At 46.8% G+C, this 12,912-nt stretch overlaps 1 pseudogene across 1 annotated transcript; it reads right to left on the minus strand.

Annotated features, from left to right (window-relative positions):
- Window positions 1-520: 520 nt before the first annotated feature.
- On the minus strand, window positions 521-1,725 carry LOC308509393 (large ribosomal subunit protein uL13-like; annotated as a pseudogene). Its single transcript has 2 exons — window positions 1,710-1,725; window positions 521-1,106 (listed from the first exon to the last, which is right to left on the minus strand). The product of its transcript is annotated as a large ribosomal subunit protein uL13-like (transcript).
- Between the last annotated feature and the right edge of the window lie 11,187 nt (window positions 1,726-12,912).

Raw genomic sequence — 12,912 nt, forward strand, 5'->3', positions numbered from 1 at the left:
TCATATACTAACACCTGCAGAGTATAGCATAGTCCGTGACCATGTGGGAAGTTTAAACTTGTGTTTTCCAGCTCACCAGCAGATACTGAAACTGAACTGGCTGCTCCAGCTGTCAATTTCCTAAAACTCTCACAAACAAGGTCACAGGCAAATTATTCCTGCATAGCTCTGAGAGCCATTAAAACTTTTTCTGTTTAATTAACATTTATAGGAGTGACAATGGTTAGTAAAATTACCTAGGTTTCGAGTGTACAATTCTGTAATACATCATCTATATATCACATTGTGTGTTCTCCACCCAGAGTCAGTTCTCCTTCCATCAGTTATATTTAACTCCCTTTACCCTTTTCTACTGTTCCCCCACAATTAAAATTTTTTTAAATGCCTTTTCTTAAACAGTAGTGACTATGGCCCCTTCTAAGGCCCAGGCTGCCTGAGGCCCCTGGAAGGCAGCCCCTGGAGGTCCCCCACATCTCAGAATAGCGTAGGAGGAAGGGCAGACCAGGCTAAGCATGGGGAATTAACAGTCAATTTTATTAGGCTCAGACCAGGAGTCCAAGGTCTTGAGGACGTCTGTGTATTTGTCAATTATCTTCTCCATGTTCTTTTTTGCCTGTTTCCGGAGGTTCATGGGCTGTTTTTATTCCTGGTAGTGGATCTTGGCCTTCTCCTTCCTCCTCTCTTCCAGAGTGGCTGTAACTGCCTGGTACTTCCAGCCAACTTCATAGCCAGCTGCCCTAGCTGGCAAACTTCCTTGTAGGTTTCAGACTCACAAGCTTGAGGGCAGCAGGAACCACCGTTTGCTTTTTCTTGTCATCGGGCGGTGGGATCCCATCAAACACTTTGAGGTGGTCCAGAGCGGCCTGGCTCCTCCTGGTCTTGTGGGGCAGCATCCTTGCTCGGTCAGCCAATAGATGCAGCTGGGAGCTCGGAAGTGGTAGGGGCCTCGGGATGGGTTCATCTGCTTGTGGACGAAGTCCAGGTACTTCAACTCGTTTCTGTAGAAATTGCCAGAAATGTCGATGCCCTCACAGTGCACAATTACCCTTTCCATCCCAGCTTTACCTCCTTGGCCACGATGGCTGCCAGGTGGCCCAGGAGATGGCCTCAGCCATAGAGCTCCAGGACCTACCCCTCCACCAGAAAAGACATTGTAAAGCATGGAAGGGCTCAAAAGTGTCATCTCCTATGCTCTTGTGTTCTCAGAAAGTTACTGCATGGTGCACGCCACCAAAACAAGGGGGTAAAGGAAGAAATAAAGAAGACGTGAGATTGAGGAAACGGGTCCCAACATAGGCGATGAAAAGAATTCCCAGGAGGGTGATAGGAGGAATACCCAGCAGAAAGAACCCAGGAGGAAAACAGAATGCTACCAGTAGATTATCTGGCAGATTTGATCATATGGAAAGTTGAGTTGAGATGCATAGCCAGAACTTCTAAGAAAGACAAGTAAGGAAAACAAACAAACAAAAAAGACAACTTTAGGTGGAGAAATTATACATATGAATTATTACACTTCTCAATTGTCTCCTTCAAGGAAAAATAAAATTACATATTCATAAAAGCAATATAAAGAATGCAAGTCACCAAGACATCAGGTGAATGCATGCCTCATATCCAGTCGATGACTCAATGGTACTATACGATGGCTGGAAGGCATCTCAAACCTAACCAGCCCCAAACTGAACTTCCCAAATTGAACCCCTGACCTTTCTGTGGTTCCATGACCTTCCCATCTCAGATACCTGAAACAGAACCAGCCACGATTTGGGGATTCTCTATAGCCCAGATGAAGATGTTCAGACCAACCTTGGGATGACCCCTCCCACATTCTCCAACTTGACCAACCAGAATAGCCCATTCCCCAGGGCATTGGTTTAGTTATGACATGTGATCTGAACTGGATCAATGACATTCAGTACGGGGACTTCTGTTTAAACCCTAGAGCAGCTGGATGACTCTTTCCAAGTGGCTGCTGAGTGAGCATAAATGGATCCACAGTACCAGGCAGAATCTCTGCCACCCAAAGGCGAACTTGATGAAATGAAAGCTCAGCCCAGCCAAGAAACAAGAGAGTTAAATTCCTGGTGATGCGGGAGTTTCTTGATCCAGCTATACCTGAAGGCAATCCAACTCCTAAACACCTAGATTTTCAGTTACATGAGACAATTCATTCCTTTTGTCTCCCCTCATACTAGTTTTGAGTTGTTTTTTAGTTGAACTTAGCTTTTTGTTTTTTGTTTCTCTGGAATTTCCTGATAAACACTGCCCCTACTCAATGCCAGGCATTGCACTAAAGAGTTGACATTACTGTCTCATTGAACTCTAAGAAAGGGAATAATTATGATTCCTATTTAACTGATGAAGAAACTGAGGCTCACGGAGCTAAATTCATCTGCCCAAGATCATCAGAGCCAGGATTCCAATCCACATCTGTTTGAACCCCATAACCTGCCTCTCTGTGACAGTAAGGAACAGTTGCCAGATTTGGAGATTAATTGGCAGGAGGTACAGTATAGGGAGGGGCCAGAAGATGGGGCAACAAGAGCCAGATTCCAATGACCTTTGACCTTTGAAGAGCTCCTTGAACTTTCTTCAGAGGGCACCAAAGAGTTATGGAGCATTGTGAGCAGGGGAAGGACAGGAAGAAGGATCTGCTGCAGTGTGGGCAGTGGGATCAATAAAAATAGTAACAGGGCCAGCCCGGTGGCTCAGGCGGTTGGAGCTCCATGCTCCTAACTCCAAAGGCTGCCGGTTCGATTCCCACATGGGCCAGTGGACTCTCAACCACAAGGTTGCCGGTTCAACTCCTCGACTCCCACAAGGGATGGTAAGCTGCGCCCACAGCAACTAACAATGGCAACTGGACCTGGAGCTGAGCTTCACCCTCCACAACTAAGATTGAAAGGACAACAACTTGACTTGGAAAAAGTCCTGGAAGCACACACTGTTCCCCAATAAAGTCCTGTTCCCCTTCCCCAATAAAATCTTAAAAAAATAAAAATAAAATAAAAATAGTAACAAAAAGTAATAACTATCCAAACCACAACAGATGCCACTTCACCCCTACTAGGATGGCTACAATAAAAAAGGATACAAAATAACAAGTGTTAGCAATGATATGGAGAAATCAGAAACCCTATACATTACTGGTGGGAACGTAAAATAGTGCAGTCCTTTTGGGAAACAGTCTGGCAGTTCCTCAAAATGTTAAAGTTACCACATGACTCATCAATTCCACCTCTATGTATCTACCCAATAGAAATATGCACAAAATAGAAAACACACAAAATATCTGTACACAAATGTTGATAGAAACATTTTTCAAAATATCAAAAGAGTCGAATCAACCCAAGTGTCCATCAGCTGATGAACAGATAAAATGATATAATCCATACAATGAAACATTATTCAGCCATAAAAAGGAATGGTATATTGATTCATGCTACAACATGAATGAACATTGAAAATGTTACGCTGAGTGAAAGAAGCCAGACACAAAAGGCACATTGCATATAATTCCATTTATGTGAAAAGTCCAAAACAGTCAAATCCATTGAGACAGAAAGTAGGTTAGTGGTTTTTATGGTCTGGGGGATGAAGAAATGGATGTGATGGTAAGGTTTCCTTTTTGAGTGATGAAATGTTCTAAAATTAATCTCAGAAATGATTACACAACTCTGTAAATACACTAAAAACCATAGAATTGTATACTTTAAATGGGTGAATTACATCATATGTGAATTATACCTCAGTAAAGCTGTTAAAAAATAATGCCTGACGTTTAGCAAGTGGTTAGCTCTGGGCCAGGTAATGATTGCTTAATACTGATAAGATCACTGTGAGACAGAAAAAGACTTTCATGACTCAAATTTATAGATGGGGAGACTGAGGTCAAAAAGATTAAGCAAGTCACACTGCAAGGTGGTGGTCAGACACCAGAGGCCTAACATTTGAAGCCTCACACACCTGACCCTTGCCCCACACCCAATTTTACCCTCCCTCCATTTTCCTCCCCCTAAGTCAAGCCTGCCCAATTGACCTGACTTCTGTTTCTTTTATATATACATTCTTTTCAGTCTCCAGGCTTTTTCAGACACTGATCCAATCCCCTTGTGCCCAGCCATTCTTTCCCCTCCCCATCTCACATAATCTATGAAATGAATATCTAAGTGTGAGAGGGCAAGAGAGGAGAAGTAAGGGGTACAAGGAGCGGAGCACCTATAGAGCTGGTTAGGAGGAAGGATCAGGGCCTGCCTCTGCTGCCTCTGGAGGATTTGGCCCTTGACTCATGTTGACAGCATTTGGACCCATTGGCCTGGGTTTAACGTGTAACTGAGGACACTCACAGGAGAGTGAGGTCAGATTTTCCCCTAGGGAGTTTGCTAGGCCTGGGGTAAGCAGGTGAGAGGGGAGAGGCATGGTTCTGCCCAATTCCTTCCCAGCACCTCAGGACAAGGTGATCCCCCCACCAAGCTGCCTTCTCTTCCCTTCCCCACCCCAACTCATAACATCTTCTTAGAATCTTTAATAAGAAGTCTGCAAATGCAATGGAATACTATTCATCTGTAAAAATAACTGAAGTCCTGATGCCTGCTACAATGTGGAAGAACCTGGAAAACATTATGCACAGTGAAAGAAGTCAGATACAAAAGGCCACAAGTTGTATGATTCCATTTATATGAAGTGTTCAGAACAGGTAAATCCATAGAGACAGAACGCAAATTGGCAGAGGCCAGGTCCTGGGAGAGCGGGCACGGGATTGACTGCTTAATGAATGTGGGGTTTCCTTTTGGGCAGCTGAAAATGTTTTGAAACTAGATAGAGGTGGTGGTTGCATACCATTGTGAACTACTCAATGCCACTAAATAGTGTCTTTAAAACAATTAATTTTATGTTATGTGAATATCACCTCAATTTAAAAAAAATAAAAGGAAGTACACTAGGCCTTTGCTCATACTGATTCCTCATCCAGAAACACACTTCTTCTTATTCTGACCTCAGTTCACTTCACCTCCCCAAAGAGGCCTTCTCTCATCTCCAGATATAAAATAGTCCCCAGTCACTCGTGTATCAGCCTATGATATTTTATTTGTTTACGGAACACATCACTATGCAGAATGATCTTATTAACTTGTGCATGGATGTTTTTTGGTCTCCCATTAAAATGTGAGCCCTTTGTGAGCAGCAGACAGTGTGTGTTCCCATTTTCAGATGAGAAAACTGAGGCTCAGGGCAGTTTAGAAACCTGAAAGTCACCCTGCCATCTGTCTGCTCTAGAACCCATGCTCCTGGCATCTCAGCCAGGGGTCTCAAACTCAAATATCTTCAGGGGCCAGCTTGGTAATACAAATGTCCAAAGCTGCCAGGTGGCATGGCCTGGGAGGGTCTGCCCACTCAAGGGCCTCTCAGGCAGACATTTTTACCTATTTAAAAAAAATTAATAAACTTTATTTTTTAGAGCAGTTTTAGGTTCACAGCAAAATTGAGCGGAAGGTACAGAGATTTCCTGTATACCATCATCTCCTGCCCACCCCAACCTCCCCAACTATGGATATCCCACAATACAGTGGTACATTTGGTACAATCCATGGACCTGTGTGAACACATCACTATCCCCTGACGTCCATAGTTTACATGAGGGTTCACTCTTGGTGTTGTATATTCTGGGGGTTTGGACAAATGTGTAATGACATTACAGTATCATAAAAATCCCCTGTGCTCTGCCTATTCATCCCTCCTCAGCTCTTAACCTCCATCACATTCTGATCTTTTTATTGTCTCCAGAGTTTTGCCTCTTTCGGAATGTCACAGAGTTGGAATCACAGAGTATGTAGCTTTTTCAGATTGGCTTCTTTCACTTAGTAACATGCATTTAAGTTTCCTCCATGTCTTTTCATGTCTTGAAAGCTCATTTCTTTTTAGGGTTCACTAGATATTTTATTGTCAGCATGTTCCACAGTTTATTTATTCCATTCACCTACTGAAGGACATTTTGGTTGCTTCTGAGTTTTGGCAATAATGAACAAAGCTGCTAGCAATATCGTGTGCAGGTTTTTATATAGACCACATTTTATTCCTTAGAAGCAAGGCACCAAGCCCAGTCCCACTCAAGGAGAGGAGAGCTTAGCTCCACCCTTAAAGGTGGGAGTATCAAGAATTTTTGGACATAGGGCTGCAGGTGGGCTCAGTGGTTGGAGCGCAGTGCTCATAACACCAGGGTCACCAGTTTGATTCCCACATGGGCCAGTGAGAAACAACAGCTTGAGCTTGGAGCTGAGCCACCGGTGAGCAGCTAGAGCGCAGTGCTCATAACACCAAGGTCGCCAGTTCCATTCCCACATGGGCCAGTGAGCTGCGCCCTCCACAACTAGATTGAAAGCAGCGATTTGATATGGAGCTGATGGGTCCTGGAAAAACACACTGTTCCACAATTTAAAAAAATTAAAAGAAAAAAGAATTTTTGGACATAGGTTAAAGTCACCAAAGTGATTAATAATGTTTTTGGGGAGAAAACTTGATGCTATGCAAATGTCCTGTTTTTCCTTAAAGTTTTGCCCATCAACTTTACCATCAATTAGTGGATTCTGTGTGCAGTGATTATTACAGTGGAATTCTGTTGGTTTTCTATTTCATCATTCATTATACATTTAGTAATTGGAATTCTTCTCTCAGGAAAATTTGTCCTTTCTCCCATTTTTAAATTGATTCTGTCATGTCTTTAAATCAGGATAGACTTGCAGTCATTTATTTTATTCTTTGGGTTATAATCCAAGACTATTGCTATTTATTTATTTATTTATTTATTTATTTATGTTTTAATAAGTTTTTTTTTAAAGATTTTATTGGGGAAGGGGAATAAGACTTTATTGGGAACAGTGTGCACTTCCAGGACTTTTTTCCAAGTCAAGTTGTTGTCCTTTCAGTCTTAGTTGTGGAGGATGCAGCTCAGTTCCAGGTCCCATTGCCATTGTTAGTTGCAGCTCCTCATCACTGTGAGAGTCAAGGAATCAAACCGGCAACCTTGTGGTTGAGAGCCCACTGGCCCATGTGGGAATCGAACCGGCAGCCTTCGGCGTTAGGAGCATGGAGCTCTCACCGCCTGAGCCATGGAGCCGGCCCCTGCTATTTATTTTCCATTGTTCAAATTGTTCCAGCTGTGGACAGTGAGAGTTCTTTTAGGCTGGCTCCTGTGTCCTTTCAGCTTTTTTTTTTTTTTAAGCACTTTCTGGCATTGGAAAGTGCTTAAAGATGCTTCAAGATCATCTTTCATTTTCTCTGCCACAGCCCTAGAATCAGCCATTTCCCCAAGGAGCCCTGGTTTCTCATATTGGAAATAGTATTTAGAAACCCAGTTCTGGGCGCTGAGTGTACTCATTGCTACTGGGGTGTCACTGCTGGAGGCAGGGGAAGCTAGGAAATGTGTGTGTGTATCTGATCGCATGAATGCACACATATTTATATTTATTTTTATATCTAACTATTAAAAATAAACATGTCATACTGATAACCCCAGTTCAGCAGCACATCACTTACTCATAACTTCCTTCTCCAACAGCATGAGACCTGGCTGTCAATACCTACAGTATATATACGAGGTCTGACAATTAAGCTCGCGAACTTGTCACCGTGGCTTACATTTGCAGCACCATACAAACAGCTCGGTAAGGTTTCATAACCTTGGTATATCAGTATCTCACAGCTGTGTTCGTCTTGACATGTGGCGGTGTCTTGCTGAGTGGCATTCATTATTGTTGCGTGTTTTTGTGTGCCATTGCGAGAATGTCTAAGCTTGAATTAGAGCAACGAACAAGCATTAAATTTCTTGTTAAACATGGCAAGAGTGGAAGTGAAATCAGGGACATGTTAGTTCAAGTTTGTGGGGATAATGTCATGAAGAAAAATGGCAGTGTACAAATGGATTAAACATTTTTCTGAGGGGAGAGAACATGTCATTGATGAAGAAAGGTCAGGGCAGCCAGTAACGAGCAGAACTGACAAAAACATTGCAAAAATTCGTGGAATTGTGTGTCAAAATTGTCGGCTGACTGTGAGAAGCATAGCAGACCAAGTAAGCATCAATAGAGAAACAGGAAAATCTTAACTGAAAATCTTGTCATGAGAAAGTTGTGTCCCGAAGGACCTCACCTATGAACAAAAGCAAAGGAGAGTCAAAGTTTGCCAAGACCTTTTGGAGAGGCAAGATGATGTTTTGGGCCATGTTATCACTGGTGATGAAACATGGGTGTACCAATATGACCCTGAAACAAAGCGTCAAAGTGCACAATGAAAGTCAGCCAATTAATTCTCCACCACCAAAAAGTTCCATCAATCCAAATCAAGAGTCAAAACAATGTTGCTAAACTTTTTTTGATATCAAAAGGATTATTCATTATGAATTTGTACCAAATGGACAAATAGTTAACTAAGTTTACTATCTGGAAGTGTTGAAAAGGCTGCGTGAAAAATTGGACAAAAACGACCTGAACTTTTTGCCAACAATTCATGGCTCTTGCATCACGACAATGCACCAGCTCACACAGCACTGTCTGTGAGGGAGTTTTTAGTCAGTAAACAAATAACTGTATTGGAACACCCTCTCTACTCACCTGACCTGGCCCTCAATGATTTCTTTTTTTACCCAAAGATAAAGGAATATTTCAAATATTGAAATATTGAAAGGAAGACATTTTGATGACATTCAGGACATCAAGGGTAATAATATGACAGCTCTAATGGCCATTCCAGAAAAACAGTTCTAAAATCGCTTTGAAGGGTGGACTAGGCACTGGAGTCAGTGCATAGCTCCCCAAGGGGAGTACTTTGAAGGTAACCGTAGTGATATTCAGCGATGAGGTATGTAGCCCTTTTTCCAGGATGAGTTCGCGAACTCATTGTCAGACCTTCGTACTTATTTGTTCAATGCTAGCATATAAGTAGATCCAGAATTGTTAACCTGTACCCTTTGTGAAACAAATTTGCCGACTAGAGTACCATGTTTCTGTACAGTTCAGACGGAGGTTGAAGGGGAAACCTCTGAGCTAAGCAAATAAGCCTGTGGTTGTGAGCTGGCATTGGCCCTCTGGCCTCCAGTCTGAGAGCCCCATGTCTGCTCTCTGGTCACTCACTATGAGAAGGTTGTCATTTTGCACCTCCCTGAAGCCATATTCACCTCTCAGGATTATTTGGAGGAGGGTGGAAAGGGGGGTTGGGAACCCCTGCTGCAGTCCCCTGGTTCTCTTGAAGGGTGTGGGTCTCAGGGGAACATGGGAGGCATGTACCCTTTCAGAAGTGCAGACATGGCTCAGCAAGAGAGTGCGCAGATGGAGCAGGGTGATCCCTATGGGTGAGGGCCCTGACAGCAGAACCTGCTAGGCAGGTGTGCTGGCCCAGGCATGCATCAAGGCAGGTGGGTTGTAACAGGAGCTTGGAGGCCAGGGGTGTTCTTCCACTAAGAAAAGACCAGGCTTGACTAGGGTGGGAGTAGAGGAGCTGGTGGTGCCTGGGTTCTCCTAATGCATTGGCAGGGATACAGTGGTGACCAATAGTACCCAAGTGAACATTTACTGGGCTCTAACTGTATGCCCAGGCTCTGTTCTAATTGTTCCTGTCATCCTCAACAACATCCCTCAGAGTGGGTGCTGTTATTATCGCCATTTTACAGATTAGCCAACGAGGCTCTGTGGGGACAGAGCCAGAAGTGCAGTTTCCAGGCTCTCGACCTCACGCTAAAAGGTGCTGGCTCATTTACTAATGGCCATCAACTGTGATTGGCTGGCCATCAGCTGTGATTAGTTGGCCGTCAGTTGTAACCAGTGAGCCATTGGCCACTAATATAACTGCCATGGCTACGCTAGCAGCAAAAGGGGGCTAGCAAGAAAATGGTGGCTGAGCTAGCAAGAGCAGGTTGCAGAGAGGCGGATGCTGCCAGCGAGAATATAATGGTATGACTGCCCTATCCATGGTTCCATGGATGTTCCTGTTTGACCTCACCATGTTCTTTGTTCTTATGCGGGGAGTGGGAGCTGAGACCCCGCAGGCCGCCCCACACAACAAATGGCACAGCGAGTAGGGTATGGTGCCGCCAAAGCTCTCCGAAGGATGGTGGAGCAGTTTGTGCATATGAAAGCTCAGTCTCAGGAAGACCAGGAGGAGCAGCTGCTGGAGAGCTGGACCCCCGTGGAGGGGTGGGAAGACCAGGACAGTTCCCCAACCAGCATAGCCCTGAGAAAGCAAAGGTCGTTGTGGCCCTGTGGGCTGGGAAGTGCTTGCTGAGGCAGCTCGGATGCGGGACTTGTCCCAGGAGTAAAGGCTTGCTGAGTCCTCCTTGGGAGATGAGGGTGAGGTCAAGGTTATCCCTCACCCCCAGAACAGCCCTGGCGAATGACTATGGACTATGGGGAATTGCCTTCCATCCCTAATTTAATGAACCACTTGACTGTTTGCTTGGGAACATACCACCATGTAACGGAACCTGTGGATGTTTGCTTTTGTGCCTTGACAGGCCGCCGTCAAGAATATGTGACAGCCCTGGCTGAGTCCAGGAAGTGTGGCTGAGCCAAGAGAGAGTTGCAATGCCCTGAGAGGCCCTGGCTGTGCCCCAGGAGACTGGTGGTACCCTAAGAAGCCCAAGAAGTCTGGCTGTGCCCAGAAGGACTTGTGGTTGCCCTGAGAAACCCTGGCTGTGCCCAGAGAGCCTGGCTGTATCCAGGATATTGCATTCACCTCCAGGCTCCTCGCACAGGGCCCCTTGTGCGGAAGATGCTTGTCGCGTAGATTGTGAGGCGAGACCCTGTAGGCATGGAGTGTGGGAACAGAGCCAGAAGTGCAGTTTCCAGGCTCTCACCCTCACGTGGAAAGGTGATGGCTCAGGTAGTAAATGGCCATCAACTGTGATTGGCTGGCCATCAGCTGTGGCTAGTTGGCCGTCAGCTGTAACCAGTGAGCCGTTGGCCACTAATATAACTGCCGTGGCTACGCTAGCAGCAAAAAGGGGCTAGCAAGAAGATGGTGGCTGAGGTAGCAAGAGCGGATTGCAGAGAGGCGGATGCCGCCAGCGAGAATATAATGCTATGACTCCCCGACCTGTGGCTCCATGGGTGTTCCTGTTTGGCCTCACCATGTTCTTCGTTCTTATGTGGGGAGCGGGAGCTGAAACCCCATAGGCCGCCCCGCACAACAGGCTCAGAGAGGCATCGATTCAACTGAATCTGGCTCCAGACTCCAGCCCTTAATTAACATGTACAAGGACTGGGCAGAGGGCCTGCAGCTGTGGGTCTAGGGCACAGATGCACAATAGGCCAGATGAATAAATAACCAAGAGAGTTTCAGATGGTGCCACTACTATGTGAGATTGGGGATGAGGGGGACAGATCAAGGAAGGACTCTCTGAAGGCGGTGACCAACTGAGAAGGATGGGAAGAAGGGGGTTCCAGGCAGACTGATCCCCAAATGCCAAGGTCTAGAAGTATGTGAAGAACAAGCAGGCCAGTGCAGCTGGAAGGAAGTAAGGCAGGGGGAAAGTGGAGAAGTAGGAGGAGAGGCTGCAGGGCGGGGTGGGCCCTGATGAAGACCAGGGGTTTACTCAGAGAGACACAGGGAGCCTGGAGAGTTTGGGGCCCCGGAAGGGGTGTGATCTGAGTTGTAAGAACTGTGGCTGGGGGTGTGGAATGGCAGTGAGGGATGGAAGCACAGAGGCGTCCACAGAGGCCCCTGCCATCTGCCTGAGTCTCAGGACCTTGAGTCCCTAGGCTCCCAGTCTATGGGAAACAGGCTGGGAGGTGGCAGGAGTGGGAGGTGCTGGGCCCCCAGTGGCAGGAAGAGCCTCCTTCCGCTGCCTAGTGGCCACAGGAGGTGACATTGTTGCCTGGGAGGTGCAAGGCAGCCACCACCCACCCTGGGTGCGGTTTCTCTTTGCAAAAGGGGGTCATTTTCCGAGTGCCCGGAGTGGATCTGCCGCGTTTGGGGACACCAGGCCTCATTCCAGCGGGCTGGGTCCAGGGCTTTTGGACGTCGGTACCCAAGCGTTCACCTCCCACCCCCACCCATCAAACCCACTGGTTGTGCTGCCCCACACTTGGCTTTCATTGGTTAGAGTAGGTCCTGAAGAAAAGCGGGAGGAACAGCGTGACAAGAGCCGCAGGGGTCTCCAAGGGGGTACGTGGGGGCGCAGCTCGGCCTGGTTGTCCCTCTCGGTCGCTGCCCCAGGGTCGCCCAAGATTGAATCCCCTCCTCAGCCTCCCGTTCATTGCCCCTGGGGCGCCCTCACCCCACCCGCAGCCGGCAAAGGCTGCAGCAGCCAAGGGAAAGGGCACTGTCCTGGGGAAGGTCCCTTCCGGGCTGTGGCTGCTGGTCTGAGGGTGGGGGAGCTGAGCTCGGCCAGGAAGTTCCTGGGAACTGTGGGTGGGGGTGCGGGGCCAGCTGAGACTGGCCAGCTGGAGGAGCGGAGGCCTGGGAGAGGCGTGGGAGAGCAACGCAGACAGAGAAAGACACAACAGAGACAGGGAGAAACAGACACCGAGACTCAGAGAGACACACACAGAGAAACTGAGGGAGACATTCATTTATTCCTTCACTCATTTACTTACTCAGAGGATACTTACTGGGCACCGGCTGTGTCTGGGCAGTGCCCATGACAGACGCAAATCCCTGCCCTCAGTGGGGCTGACAGATTGATGGTGACACAGTCCAAAAATACGATAAATGAGTAAATCCCATCCTCGGGAGCAATAAGGGTCGGGGAATGGGAGAATCAGCCGGCATATGAGTTAGATCCCCATTATGGGGGGTGGGCGGAGGTTCCCACCAGAATCCTGCCTGAGGCTGCTCTCCCCCTCTCTCCCCAAGCCGGAGGTGGGAGCGGGGAAATGGGGAGCAGCCTGCCCCCGGGAGCCGACGGCACCTAACTGCCGT

The sequence above is a fragment of the Rhinolophus hipposideros genome, assembly GCF_964194185.1.
Source record: "Rhinolophus hipposideros genome assembly, chromosome: 16".
NCBI lineage: Eukaryota > Metazoa > Chordata > Mammalia > Chiroptera > Rhinolophidae > Rhinolophus > Rhinolophus hipposideros.